Genomic DNA, 13,086 nt, shown 5'->3' with positions numbered 1-13,086 from the left:
TCTCTCTCTCTCTCTCTCTCTCTCTTTCTGTGTGTGTGTGTGTGTGTGTGTGTGTGTGTGTGTGTGTGTGTTTCTTTCAGAAATCTGGAACCTTGGGCAAGTGGCAAGGAAAGCACACCACTGACAATTTGAGTAGCGTTAATAATTATTGCAGCACTCAAATTATTTTGGGAGCCGTTGAGGACCATGCTTTCGATCAGAAGATTTGCTCTGTAATGGTTTATTTTTGTAACTTTCATATGTAGTCTTTGTTGCTTCTTTCAGATTACTCCATTTGTAATAGTCATCTACAGAAACACTTCTACCTCGATCTACTTAAGAGATTTGTGCAAGAAATGGAATTAAATGAATGTGATGAATAAGCATGTTTGATGATGGTATAAATTGGATTATTTTATACAGAGAGTTAGATATTAACTCTCTCATTATTAGCAATTCTTACTGCTTCCAGCTCTCTCCAACAATAAGGAACTGGTGCTTAGAAATTTCTCCACAGTTCCTGTCTTTTCTCATTCTCTAATGGACGGGTTCTCAACCCTCGAAGCTGTGACCCTTTAATACAATTCCTCATGTTGTGATGACTCCCCAACTATAAATTACTTTATTACTACTTCATAAGTGTAATTTTGCTATTCCTATGAATCATAATATAAATATATGTGATTTCCAATGATCTTAGGTGATTCCTATGAAAATTAAACCTGCAAAGGGGTTGCAACCCACGGGTGGAGAACCTCTGCTCTGATCCTTTGTATACTATTACATTTTTAAAAACAAATTTAGGAACAAAACATGATTAATATAATCTCACTAAGATCAATTATTTGAGACTAAGAAGAGAAAATGAAGAAATGAGCAATGTCAGGACTGGTTGTTACACAGCATGCCTGACTAGCAAGCAGGCAAATGTCTAGTACAGTTGGTAGGGGAGGCCTTTTCTGAAGCCACAAAAGCAGCAATAAGAACCTTCAACTAATAAGATGACACTAGAAGGATGTTTCCTACTCAGTGCATTTGAATCCAATGGACAAATTTGACAAGGAAATTACTGTCTCTAACTTTAAGAAAAAAATCATTTTTATTAATGTATTGGCATCAAGGATGATGAATAGGAACAACAATGACAGTTAACATTTAAATAACAAAAATATTAATGGAATATTTATTAATTGAAAATGCTTGCATATGCTAATGCACTAGAAAAAGGCATGTAACTGAAGCATGAAAACCTTGGGATGAGACAACAAAAGAACGCAAGTCTATGTTGAAACTTCAACCTAAAGCAATCAAGGACGATGTTACTGAATTGTGGTACAAATGTATTGATTAGATTTATTGTAGAAAACAACATTTAAGGTACTTTTTGTTTTGAAAGAAAACAATGAATTATTATAACTGAAATGTCAGTCAGAAAATATTTTGGGGTAATTATTAGCTGCTTACAAATGTAATTTATAAAAGGATTTTGTTGGAGGCTGCCAAGAGTAACATTTGAGACTGAATTTTTTTTTTTTTAAACCTCAAAATTACCAAATAGCTTGTGGAGATAGTTCAGGATATCTCACTTCATAATGTGATTTTTTCCTGTAGTCATGAGGACATGAGTTTATTTCCTAGTGTCTGTTTAACATAGTGATAAGTCACCCTATGGCTGTGGTGGTAGAAATGGATTCATAGCTGGTGTTCACTGGCTAACCAGTCTAACATGTATAGCGAGGTCTAGACCAATGGGAGACATTATCTCACAAACAGAAGGAGGATAAAAATGTGTGCTCAATAGTAATTTTCATTATTATCAGTATACTCTTTAGCTTTGTGACCAAAAGAGCTCCAAGCTGCTTTTTTGGCTCATATTTGTGTACACAGTAAGAAGTTTGAAGATTATTTGCAAAAACGCTAATACTAAAAGTTTCATGGTACCTCTTTGAGAGTTGCCTCTTGGTGCTATTTTTCTTGCCTGTTCTAACAAAATCTTAGTTTTGGAATTAGGTGAAACTTAACTAAAATGTAGTGGGCATGTAACCTAGGTACTATTACTGATAATAATGCATTATAAAGTCAGAATTTATTAAAATAGTAATCTCAAGCGTTCTCATCACAGAAGAAATATAATTAGAGTAGGTAAATTCACCCAGGTGCTGCTAACTTAATGCTTGCAAATTCGTGGACTCTGAACTGCTTAAATCAAAAGCTTGGACTTGCCAGGTGGTGGTGGCACATGCCTTTAATCCCAGCACTTGGGAGGCAGAGACAGGTGGATTTCTGAGTTCGAGGCCAGCCTGGTCTACAAAGTGAGTTCCAGGCCAGCCAGGGCTATACAGAGAAACCCTGTCTCAAAAAACCAAAAATAAAAAAGCTTGGACTTTGTTACATTCAGAACTGTGAACAGCACATTTCTATCCTACTCCAGCTGCCTATTTGGTGAGATTTTCTTATAGTAACCAGCATTGAATAGGGCTGAAAATTAATGGTGTACCATTTCATGTGTTCCTGAAAATACCTACAAAGCTAAGGCAGCAGCTTGGAATTGTAGTGATGGGCTGAGGCTAGGGAGTTCTGAAGTGCCTGCTGTAAAAAGCCATTATTAAGCTCATAGAGTAAAGAGAAACCTAGTGAGATCTGGAAAAAAAAGTATCTTAAAAGAGGTTCAATCTTCTTAGAGAGAACCTTCATGGTCATGGTCAGCATGTAGTAGACAATTAAAGCCCTTATTCTGAGACCTCAGTAGGAAATGAGGGCCATGCTGTTGAACAGTAGAAGAGTTCCCAGTTTGTTAGCAAGTGCACATGACTGGAGGGACTGTGTCTGGGCTTTCCTCTTTCCTAGATGGTTAAAGTGGGATATTTGAATGGAATGCACATAAAGCATATTGAACAATATCATAAAAGACCAAGCTATGTTTCCTTCTGTTCCTGAAAATAATGAGGGAAAAGAGAGTAGATAGAAAAACAATATTGTCCACTAATGTGTAAGCCGGGCAGTTATCTACATTATAAATAAGAACTTAGGTTTGGGAGAGAATGTCAACTTTGCAGAGTGTGTCTTTAGTGTCTGTGATAGTGAGAAAAAGTAAACCTGTGTCATTTCAGGAACCACTGGCAAGTGCTTCCCATCACAAAATCCAAGCATTAGAAACTGAGAGGAAATGTAGTTCCAAAGAAGGGCCAGTCCAGCAAGGAGCCACCACACTGCAAATTCTCCATCCTTGCAACATCAATGGAAGTTTCAGGTTAGAGGGGCCTGAGTTCATCATCTGTATACAACAAGATGGAGGGGTATAGCTGCCTTCAGTCTTGATCAAACTAGGCCTGGGAGTGTGGTTGTGGATGACAAGCAAAGAATTACCATAGGGGAGAAGATACTGATGGTAAAATTCATAAAGTCATGGTAGGCAGTCCCTGACTAACCACAGACTAGCGGAGAAATGTATGCACGATTGATGTCCAAGAAAGTCATGGACATGTAACTGAGGTACAAAAGTGTTATGGGGACCAACCAAAATAGCTTCCTTTTAAGTGAGCACAGGCCCAGAGCCAACCACAAGGCATGGATGCCCACAGCAGTTATTTCACCTTCAGTGACTTAGTATTGTCACTATGTAAGTTGACTCTTTTCACCTTAAATAAGTAATTCAGATGTCCATTCTTTGATAAAAATCTTCAACTGATTCTCAACGTTTTTCCTGCTTTGATTTTATTTCCATTTCCTATTTATCACATGGTTTTCTGGGAATTGGTTTTACCAATACATTATCTTCAAAGATAAAATGCTGAGTTAAGACACAATACAAAAATCCAACAATAGTCATTTCAGGGGTAAATTTCTAAGTTATTAGTTTTGTTAATATTACAGTGAAGTAGATTTCTCGACTGTTTGATATTGTGATAATTTCTGCACCACATGAACAGAGCTTCTCATTTCTACTCCTGAACTGGAAGCAGTCCTGGACCACAACCAATCAAAATTTTGGTTTTCTGTGACTTTCCAATATTTTCTACAATGAAGTGAATAAAAATACTTTTTTAGCAGTTAGCTTATTTCACAAAAATCAATTCCCTGGAGGCTCATCCATGTTGAAACAAATCAATGGGTCCCTTTGTTCACTTAATCTTCATTATAATCTTGACCAGATTTGGAGTAACCATGGAAGTATAACTCTGTTTATTTCTATCTGGATATTCTAAAAAGATTCATGATTTATCCAATATATGGATGCCATCAATCTAAGGGCAGCAGTGGTATATTAAATTTCAAGAAAAGAGAGAGAGAGAGAGAGAGAGAGAGAGAGAGAGAGAGAGAGAGAGAGAGAGAGAGAGAGAGAGAGAGCAGTCAGGTAGGAAAGCAAGAAAGAAAAGAAAGAAAACTGATCATCAGCATTCTTTGTTCTTTCCTCTCCATCTGTGACTGTCATGTGACCAACTATTCATGATCCTTCCTCTCTGACAAGATAGACTTCTCAAACTATGAGCTAAAACAAATCCTTCTTTAAGTTGCATTTTATAGAAGCAATTTAAAAAAAAAAAAAAAACTTATAGACTTCCTCCACTTGATTACTAGGAGTAATCACATAAAACATAGGTGTGAATTTTCATTCTAAAATTTTGTTTTCAAATCATTTTGTTACAAAGACGTGAGATCACTGAATAATACAACAATTTCTGTTTTAGTTTATTAAATCTATGCCTGCCAAAGTATTTTATAGAGACAACAGCAGTCCATTATTTCTCCTTCCAGGAACAACTGTATTTTTTCATTTTGTCTTGTTTTATAAATGACATTTTAGTGAGTATGAGATATTTATTATGATGACTTTGTGTGACCTTTCTCATTTGATTAGGGAAGTTGATCATGTTTTGTTTTCCTACTTAATTTGTATATCTTCTTTGAGTTAATGTCTAGGTATTACATGAGTATCACAGTTGCTGTGAGTTCATGAGCGCAATGGCCATGTCATATCCTGAAGACAGCTTTACATTGCATCCTTCTCCATTCGTTGGCTCTTACATCCCTTCTGCCCCCTCTTCTGTGATGCTTCCTGAGCTTTGGAGGGAGTGACATGAATGTGCCTTTGATGACTAAGCACACAGACCCTCTCACTGGGGAAGATTTTTGCTACATTTTCTTTCATAGCAGGAAGCATAGCAACATTTCACATTGTGAAAGCTAGCCAACATGGAGGAAAGTTAGTCATCCCAAAATTAAATACCAAATTATTTCTAGAGAGATCATATGTCCATTTGAAAGCTTGTAGTAAGACTTCTACATACTGAACACATAATATGGGGTTCTTAGCTGTCACTGAGAGCAGAAAAAAACCACTATCAATTTAAAATTTAAGATTATAGTAACTGAAAAAGACTCCTCTTGTATTTTAGAATGATCAAGTTGTATACTTTGCTTTCATTTAATGTAATTTGCCTCAATTTCTGCCAAACATTGTGGTCATAAATACACCAATAATTATTTGGGCCACATGTAATCCTTGAATTTTGACAATTGCATAATTGTGCAACATCCTGTCTGCATCCCTGCTGATTTTTAACACTATTCATTTGAATTTATAAAGTAAAATCATTTTGCTTTTTATTAGTGTAAACATGGTATAAATTTCCTTTCTTTTCCACATACCAGTCTTTTTGTTTATATTTAATATGAGTTTCTTAAAAATAATAATAATATGAGTTCTTATAGAAGTTCTTCTTATAGTAGCTTTTGGTATCTTTATTCCCTTCTAACCCATTCTTCTTAATTGATATCTAAAGTTTAGCTAATATCTACCATCAATACTCAATCAAATACTATATAACATATTCATAAACATTTTATCTTATATCTTACTCATTTTTTTCCTTTTCTACACTGCTTGTATTTGAGTATTTATATGACTTTTTACTTCTCTTCATGAGAGGTCAGTGAATTCTCAGAATTCCAATTATATATTCTGTATCATCTGAGTTCTTTCAAATACCATTTTATTGATTCCAAGCAGCATAGAAACTTTATAACTGTTCTTATTGCCTTGTGTTATTTATTGCATTGATTTCAAGTACTATAGTCATTCATATGCAATGATTATTCAATATAATATTACTGTGTACTCACAGTAAATTTTAAAGGACATTTCACTAGATATAGATGTATGTGTGTGTGTGTGTGTGTGTTGCTGTTGTTGTTGTCATCTTAATGTTTTAGATAATTAACTATTATTTACTTTCCTCCACTTTTTCTGAGGGAAGTTCCCTGCTCTTGTCTTTATTGGGTTGTAGAAAAATATTTTTCCGTAGTTTCTTTTAGGACATACTATAGCCTGATTCTCTGTTAATATATGTTATATCCAGTTGCCCTAATATTATGTGTTGAATGTGAAATGCTTATTGTGGGATCTCATGTTAGCACACCTCATTCCCAAAGGGTTGCATTATTCTGGAAACCTGTAGAAACTATAATTGGCTGAGCCTTACTGGAGAAGTGGTACACAGGATATGAAGCCTGAGGTTTTATTGCTTGTCCCAACTCCCTGCTTTCTCTGTACTTCCAGTAGGTAAATGCAAAATATCCAGTTGCCTTCTGCTGCCATAATTCCCCCCATCTCCACAAATTCTGTCCCCTCAGACTGTAAGCCACCAAACTCCCATCATCTCTTTAAGATATTTCCTATCAGTTCTGAGTCATAGCAACAAGAAAATAATTTACTAGGTATGAATATGATTTTCTCCAAATAGCTTGTCACTTAAAGAACACTACATTATATGCAGAACTGAAGGAAGTCCTCTGTGCTGAAGAATTCTTCAAGACCCTTGGTTATCCATTAATAAATCTTGGGAACTTCTGTAGAAATGAAAGATAAAGGGTTGAGGCCTTGTATGTGCAAAAACAAATTTCACAAAACAATTGTAAAACATAATGATGAATAAACTCAGATGACTTATTTTGTATGAATATTTATTTTGGATGTGAATATCTTGAACTTTCAGTCTATCCCTGGCTTCCAAGATAACCTTCCTATTTATCAAATAAGTTGTGTATACTTTTAAATGTTTACATGCTTTCTTTATTTAGCTTTTTACTATTTAACACATATATACAATATATTGTGATTATCCTCACAACCATTAGCTTCTGTTCTCTCACTTCAATTCCTACTTTGCCTAATACATTCTGTTGCATGGTGTTTTTTGTTTGTTTTGTATTGTTTTGTTTTGTTTTTCACTTTTGGTTTGATCAAAGTGAGGTATATCAAAATGAAAAATTTGTAATGAAGGAAAACTCAAAACGCAAAGTAATTCTTACAAAAATCTCACCAATTCCTATAACAGTACTTTCTAGCACTCATGGAATTCATGCTGGTGATTAAAGAGAATGTTTAAATTTCTCTGTCTTTGGTTGTATAACTGTGCCTTTATTATTAATTTGTGCTTGAGAATCTAGTTCACTTAGGTCTTTTTTTCCTTTGAAAGCTAGCATATGGGCTATAATTTCTGTGAAATTGGAAAACTCAAGCCCCTTTGTAACAATATGAAAGTTCACATGAACGGAACTAAAATATATATTTTTTCTTTATGGGGTTTTTGTTACTTGTAAAAATACATAGCAGTTATACAATGGTGATGATGATAAACTTGCAAATTAGGAAATGTAAGGTTTCTAGCGTTAATACTTTAAAATACTGACAAATAATAATACTTGTTAATGTGATACTTTGATTAGTCATAATGTGATAAGTGTCTTTAAATTAGTTTTTAACTCAAAAATTTACTCTATAACAACTTCATTTTAACCAAAATTATAGACAGTAACATCGGGGATGTTTTTAAAACAAATATAAAATGATCATAAATTTTGATAACTTAATTTTGAGAAGTGTTTTCCTGCTAAGTTACTGTTGCAATGAGAGAGAAAATATTATAGCCTATTATGACACTGCAATTGTTTCAGATAAATTTTAATTTATTTATAACTCATGTGTCTTATGGACCACTTTTTTTTTGAAATGGTCTAACTCTTCATAAAATCTATTCTTAATTTAAAAGTGTTAGAAGCAATTTAGCAATGGCTCCTGCAAGTGAATTTTATGGACATGGCCCAATAATTTGCATGGCCTGCAATGCTGAGGTCCTTGAGGCAAGGCCCCAAGAGACTTCATCCCAGGATTGCTTCTTGATGCACATATGCATTTTCCTGTCATTATTACATAGCCTAATGAATCCTGGGCATTAGTCCACCCATTTGGGTAGACCAAAATGAAGATGTACTATCATATAGTAATGCTGTGTAGACAAATTGATGATTGCATTCTTCCTACTACTGATTTTATAGAATTCCTAAATTTATACAAGTAATTTCAAGTCTTCTATAGTATACAAGCTACAAATAAGTATTCCGCAAACCTTCATTTGTAAAAGACTAACTGCACTAGTAAAAAGAAAGCAGACTGGGAAAAAATTTATGGCCAAGGAAAACATTCCTTGTAGGTTAGGTATGAGATCTCTACCAGGCAATTAAAAGTTATAAACTGGAAATGGACAGTTTATTGTAGGTGCAAAGAGAAGAAAATATTGAGTAGCATCTATAAAAAAAAGTAGCACATTAACATTGACCCTGCATTCTCTGTAGCTTTTGATGTCCACATAAGATAGGAAAAATGGGGTACTGGGGATCACTGCAGTTAAGAGCATTTGCTACTTTTTCAAAGAAATGTGGTTCAAATCACAGCATCCACATAGATGCTCACAACTTTCTTTATCTCCAGTTCTGTGAGTTCAGTCTTGTTCTTCTGTTCTTCTGGCCTGCATGGTTACTGCATACAATGCATAAAGTAAACCTAAGCAAAGTACCCACAAACATATAATAAAGGTAAGTACATCAAAAAAAAAAAAGAATACAAAAGTAATAAAAATAGTTTTAAAATAATTATATTTTGTGTTTATGAATTTAATTTTGTATTTTCTGAGAATATTTCAATATAAAATTGGTTGAAATCCATTGTCAAAATTCTTAAACATATTTTGTATTTTCAAGATTCTGTGTATAAAGTTCACAGTCTTTCATGATTATTTGACTACAGAAGACTCTAGACCTGTACACAGCAGCATTCTCTGTTGCTGCTTCTGGTGCAGCCCTCAGACTTGGATCACACACTCTTATCTGCCACCTCCTGTCTCAAGCCCAAGGGTTAATCTATGTAGTCTTTCCAGCTATTTGATTGATCTTCCCTACTTTTATCCAATGCTCCTTCGGATTTCCCCAAAAAACACAACATTGAAGATACAAATATACATTTCAAAATGGAAAATGATCATTAAACCAGTAATACATTTGAAAGCAGATTTCACAAAGCGTGCTTGGAGGATAACTAATATCCAGTCAATGAAAATATTTGAACTAGTCATGATCACAACTTGCATCTATCAGGACCAGACTGGGATTGCTTCTATTCTTTAATGCTGACAGCACATGACTCACTAACTCTTCTAAACACTGCACTGAGAGTACTCTTGTTCAGCAACAACTAACAGTCTTTATGTTTTTCAAAATACAGATTGCTAAAAAGCTTCACTTTTGCCAAGGACAATGAAGCTAAAGGGTATATAGTCTATGGTATATTTCTCCTATTGAACAAAATTAATGGTAGGTCATTTCCTCCAGAAGACCTTACAAAACTGATAGACCTAAAAATGTTTTAGTGTTGCAATTCTTTAGTTTGAATGCTACCAAAATCAATTTCTACTGAGAGTACATTTTTTTTCTTCATTATTTTGAGTATAATTTTATTTTGGCTTTAACATTCTCTTAAGAAATTGGATAAAATTCTTGTGATATGTTCATCCTGTGCTCTATAAGTATATAGTATTTTGCTCTACTGTTCCTAACTGAAACTATAAACGCTAGAGGATGTGGTATGACTGCATTTTTCTAACCCATGGCTGAATTACAAAAGTTTGACACTTGACAGCATTAGATTTCAGGACAATTGTGAACCAAGTTCTACAGACTGACTAGGTTAAAGAACAGAATTTCTTTTCACAGTTACAGGGACCACATGCTTCACATGAAAGTATTGACTGAAGATCTCTGAAGCCTCGTTCCTACTCTGTAGATGAGTCAGAATAGCACTAATTTCTTTTGAAGTCTCTATGCTTTTGAATTAATCACAGTCCAGGGCATATATATTATGGTTCAGGTCCAATATACTGAAGACCAAGATGCTAACGCTTGAATCTCAAGTGGCAAAATAAACAATAAGATTTCATGTTGTCCCTTCAAGGCTCATGTCCTCACAATGCAAAATTCATTCATCTCATTTTGGTAGATTTTAATTTTTTTTTAATTAAAATTCTGATTATTGTTTTCCCCTCTCTCTGCTCCCCCTCCCATTCAGATCCACTTTATTTCTATCTCTCATTAGAAAACAATCTGGCTCCTAATATATGATAGTATAATATAATAGAATGTGATAAAACAAACAAACAAACAAAAATCTAGCACATCAGATTTTGGACAAAACAAACAACAGAAAGAAAAGATCCCACATGAAGGCAGAAGAAACAAATACCCACTTATTCATACATTCAGGAATCCTATAAAAACACTAAACTGGAAGCCACAATATATACTCAGAGAACCTGTTTCAGATATATTCAGATCGTGTGCATGCTTCTGTGAGTTCATATTAGCTTTGAACATTTTGATTTTGATGGTCTAATTTTCTTGGTGTCCTCTATTTCTTCTGATGCCTTGACTCTTTCTGTATACTCTTCTGGATGGTTCCCTAAGGCTTGAGGAAAGGATTAGATACTGACATTCCACTTGGGGCTGAGGGTGTTTCAAGGTCTCTGACTATCTGGAGCGTATCTGACTGTGTGCATCTCTGTATTTGTTCCCATTTGCTGTAGAAGGAAACTTCTCTAATGACAGCCGAGCAAGACACTAATATATGAGTATAGAGAAATGATATTAGGGATCATTTCATTTACATTTTGTTTGTTTGGGTTTAGGAGAGTAGTGTTTGGTCTTAACCTAGATCCCTGGGCTATTTAGTTTCAAATTAGTACAAAGTACAATCCCAAATTACATTCTGAAATTCAAGGTAAGCTTCTACCCATGGCTGTATTAATTATATAGAAAATTATTTAAAAATTTCTCGCTGTCCTTCTGAGGCCAAAATCATAGCAGATGGGCAAGTCGTTATGATATAAGAAGACATCTACAATTCCACTTCCTTCTCAAGTCCTTACTAGTTTTGATTTCTCTATTTCACTGGTAATGTTCAGAAGACAATCTAGACAATTCTGAATATGCACCTGAAAACTTACACAGCTTTTGCTCAATACCAGAACTAAACTATCAGTATTAACTAATATTGCTGCAGTAGAATAGAATCCTGTTCTATTTTGATAGAGCTGTTATAATGAAACACAATAGACTAAGAAGATGAAGGAGAACAATTTTTGTCTTACAAATCTAGAAGTAGGGAGATGAAAATGAGATGTGTACCTGTCTTTGGATTGCTTCTCTGGAGGCTGTACTTCTTGGCTTATAGAAAATTGTTTCTGTATTATCACTTGTGTCCCTGTTTGTATTTTTCTTACTATTATTAATCACACTGAGGGGTCATAAGATTTCAAAATATAGTCTTGAGCTTAAATATTGTCAGATAACTAACTGTATTTTATTATCTTTATAACTGGCCAGTTTATAATTTTGTACTATATTTGTGGCAGTTTCATAAAAACAACTCAGAATGAAGCTCAGAATAGTAAAGGAGGCCATTCAAAACTTGTCAATAATATCAGACTTGCTATGTGGTTCAGAGTTAGCCTCGACCCTGGAGTGTGGGAACTCCACCTAGCAGATAAAACATGGAACTCTAGACTGTACTTACCCTGCACCCAGTAAATGTCATTGGCTGCTTAGCTTGGGGAAAGTGCTGATTCACTGCACAGGGGTTGGGAAAACACAGCCTAAGATGTGAACCTCAGCCTGGGGGAGAAACAATGCAGGCTGACACCAAACCTGGGATTCCCTGACTCTTGGACATGCAGACACTGCTCAAAATCTGAGAAGTCAGGAATAAAGAGGGTCTGGAGCCTGTGAAGATGAGCCTAGATCATGGGGAGGAGGAAGGGAAAACTGGTTACATCGGTGATTTTTCTTATATTAGAGGCAATTGTCCAAGAATATAGAGGTACCTTCTGTGGGAGACTGGGTGGCACGGCTCTATAGATGAAGGCTTCCTCCATACTCCCCATGATTGTTGATGAGAGACATAGTCCTTGGTTCTAAACAATGTATTTATTGTTCATTGTGTAAAATGGGTACATAAACTTCCTCAAAGTGGACAAGAGATCCTTTTGCAGGAAAGGAATGTCCAGGAAGGGAAGCTTATATGCTAAATCCTTAGGGCCCATCTAGATGCCCCATTAGCATAGAATGCTCTTTTCTGGGCTACATGATCATTGGTCATGACCCTTTGTGGGGAGTGTGGTCATGTTTCAGGCCAGGATTCTGGTAGGGAGCAGGAATATGCCCACCAACCTCAAATGGGTGCCAGAGTCTCTGACCCCACACAAATTTACCAAGTTTCTTGTCATGGTTCATTGACTGACATTGCAATAAAGTATGAGTTACAGAAATATTGTAAATATACCATGGTGTATTGGCTGTGAAGAACTAATAGCTCCCAGTGTGCCCTCAGCTTTTGATGTCTGCCTTCACAGTTCTACTAATGGATTGTCAACTTGTACAACAATGCATGGTTTCTCACTGAAGATCACTTTCCTGTACTGATATTACCCACTTTCCATACAAGGGCAGTGTGAACTTCCACCCATGCTCTGAGTACTATATTATTTACAAACAAATATTGAAAATATGAAGAGATATAATGGTTCATTTTAGCATTCAAATATACTATGAAGAAAATTTCTTTAAATCATATTTTATTAAAATATAATTTCTTAATAATCTGGCTGTTGGGAATAGTCATGACACCCTGTGTACTATTTTTTTGTTAGTTAGTTTGTTTGTTTGTTTTGACAAATCTTTAAAATATGGTCAAATTAGTAAGTTTTCAAAAGCAGTAAAACC

This window comes from Mus pahari, chromosome 13 (genome assembly GCF_900095145.1).
Source record: "Mus pahari chromosome 13, PAHARI_EIJ_v1.1, whole genome shotgun sequence".
NCBI classification, from domain to species: Eukaryota; Metazoa; Chordata; class Mammalia; order Rodentia; family Muridae; genus Mus; species Mus pahari.
This window is presented reverse-complemented; position numbering follows the sequence as displayed.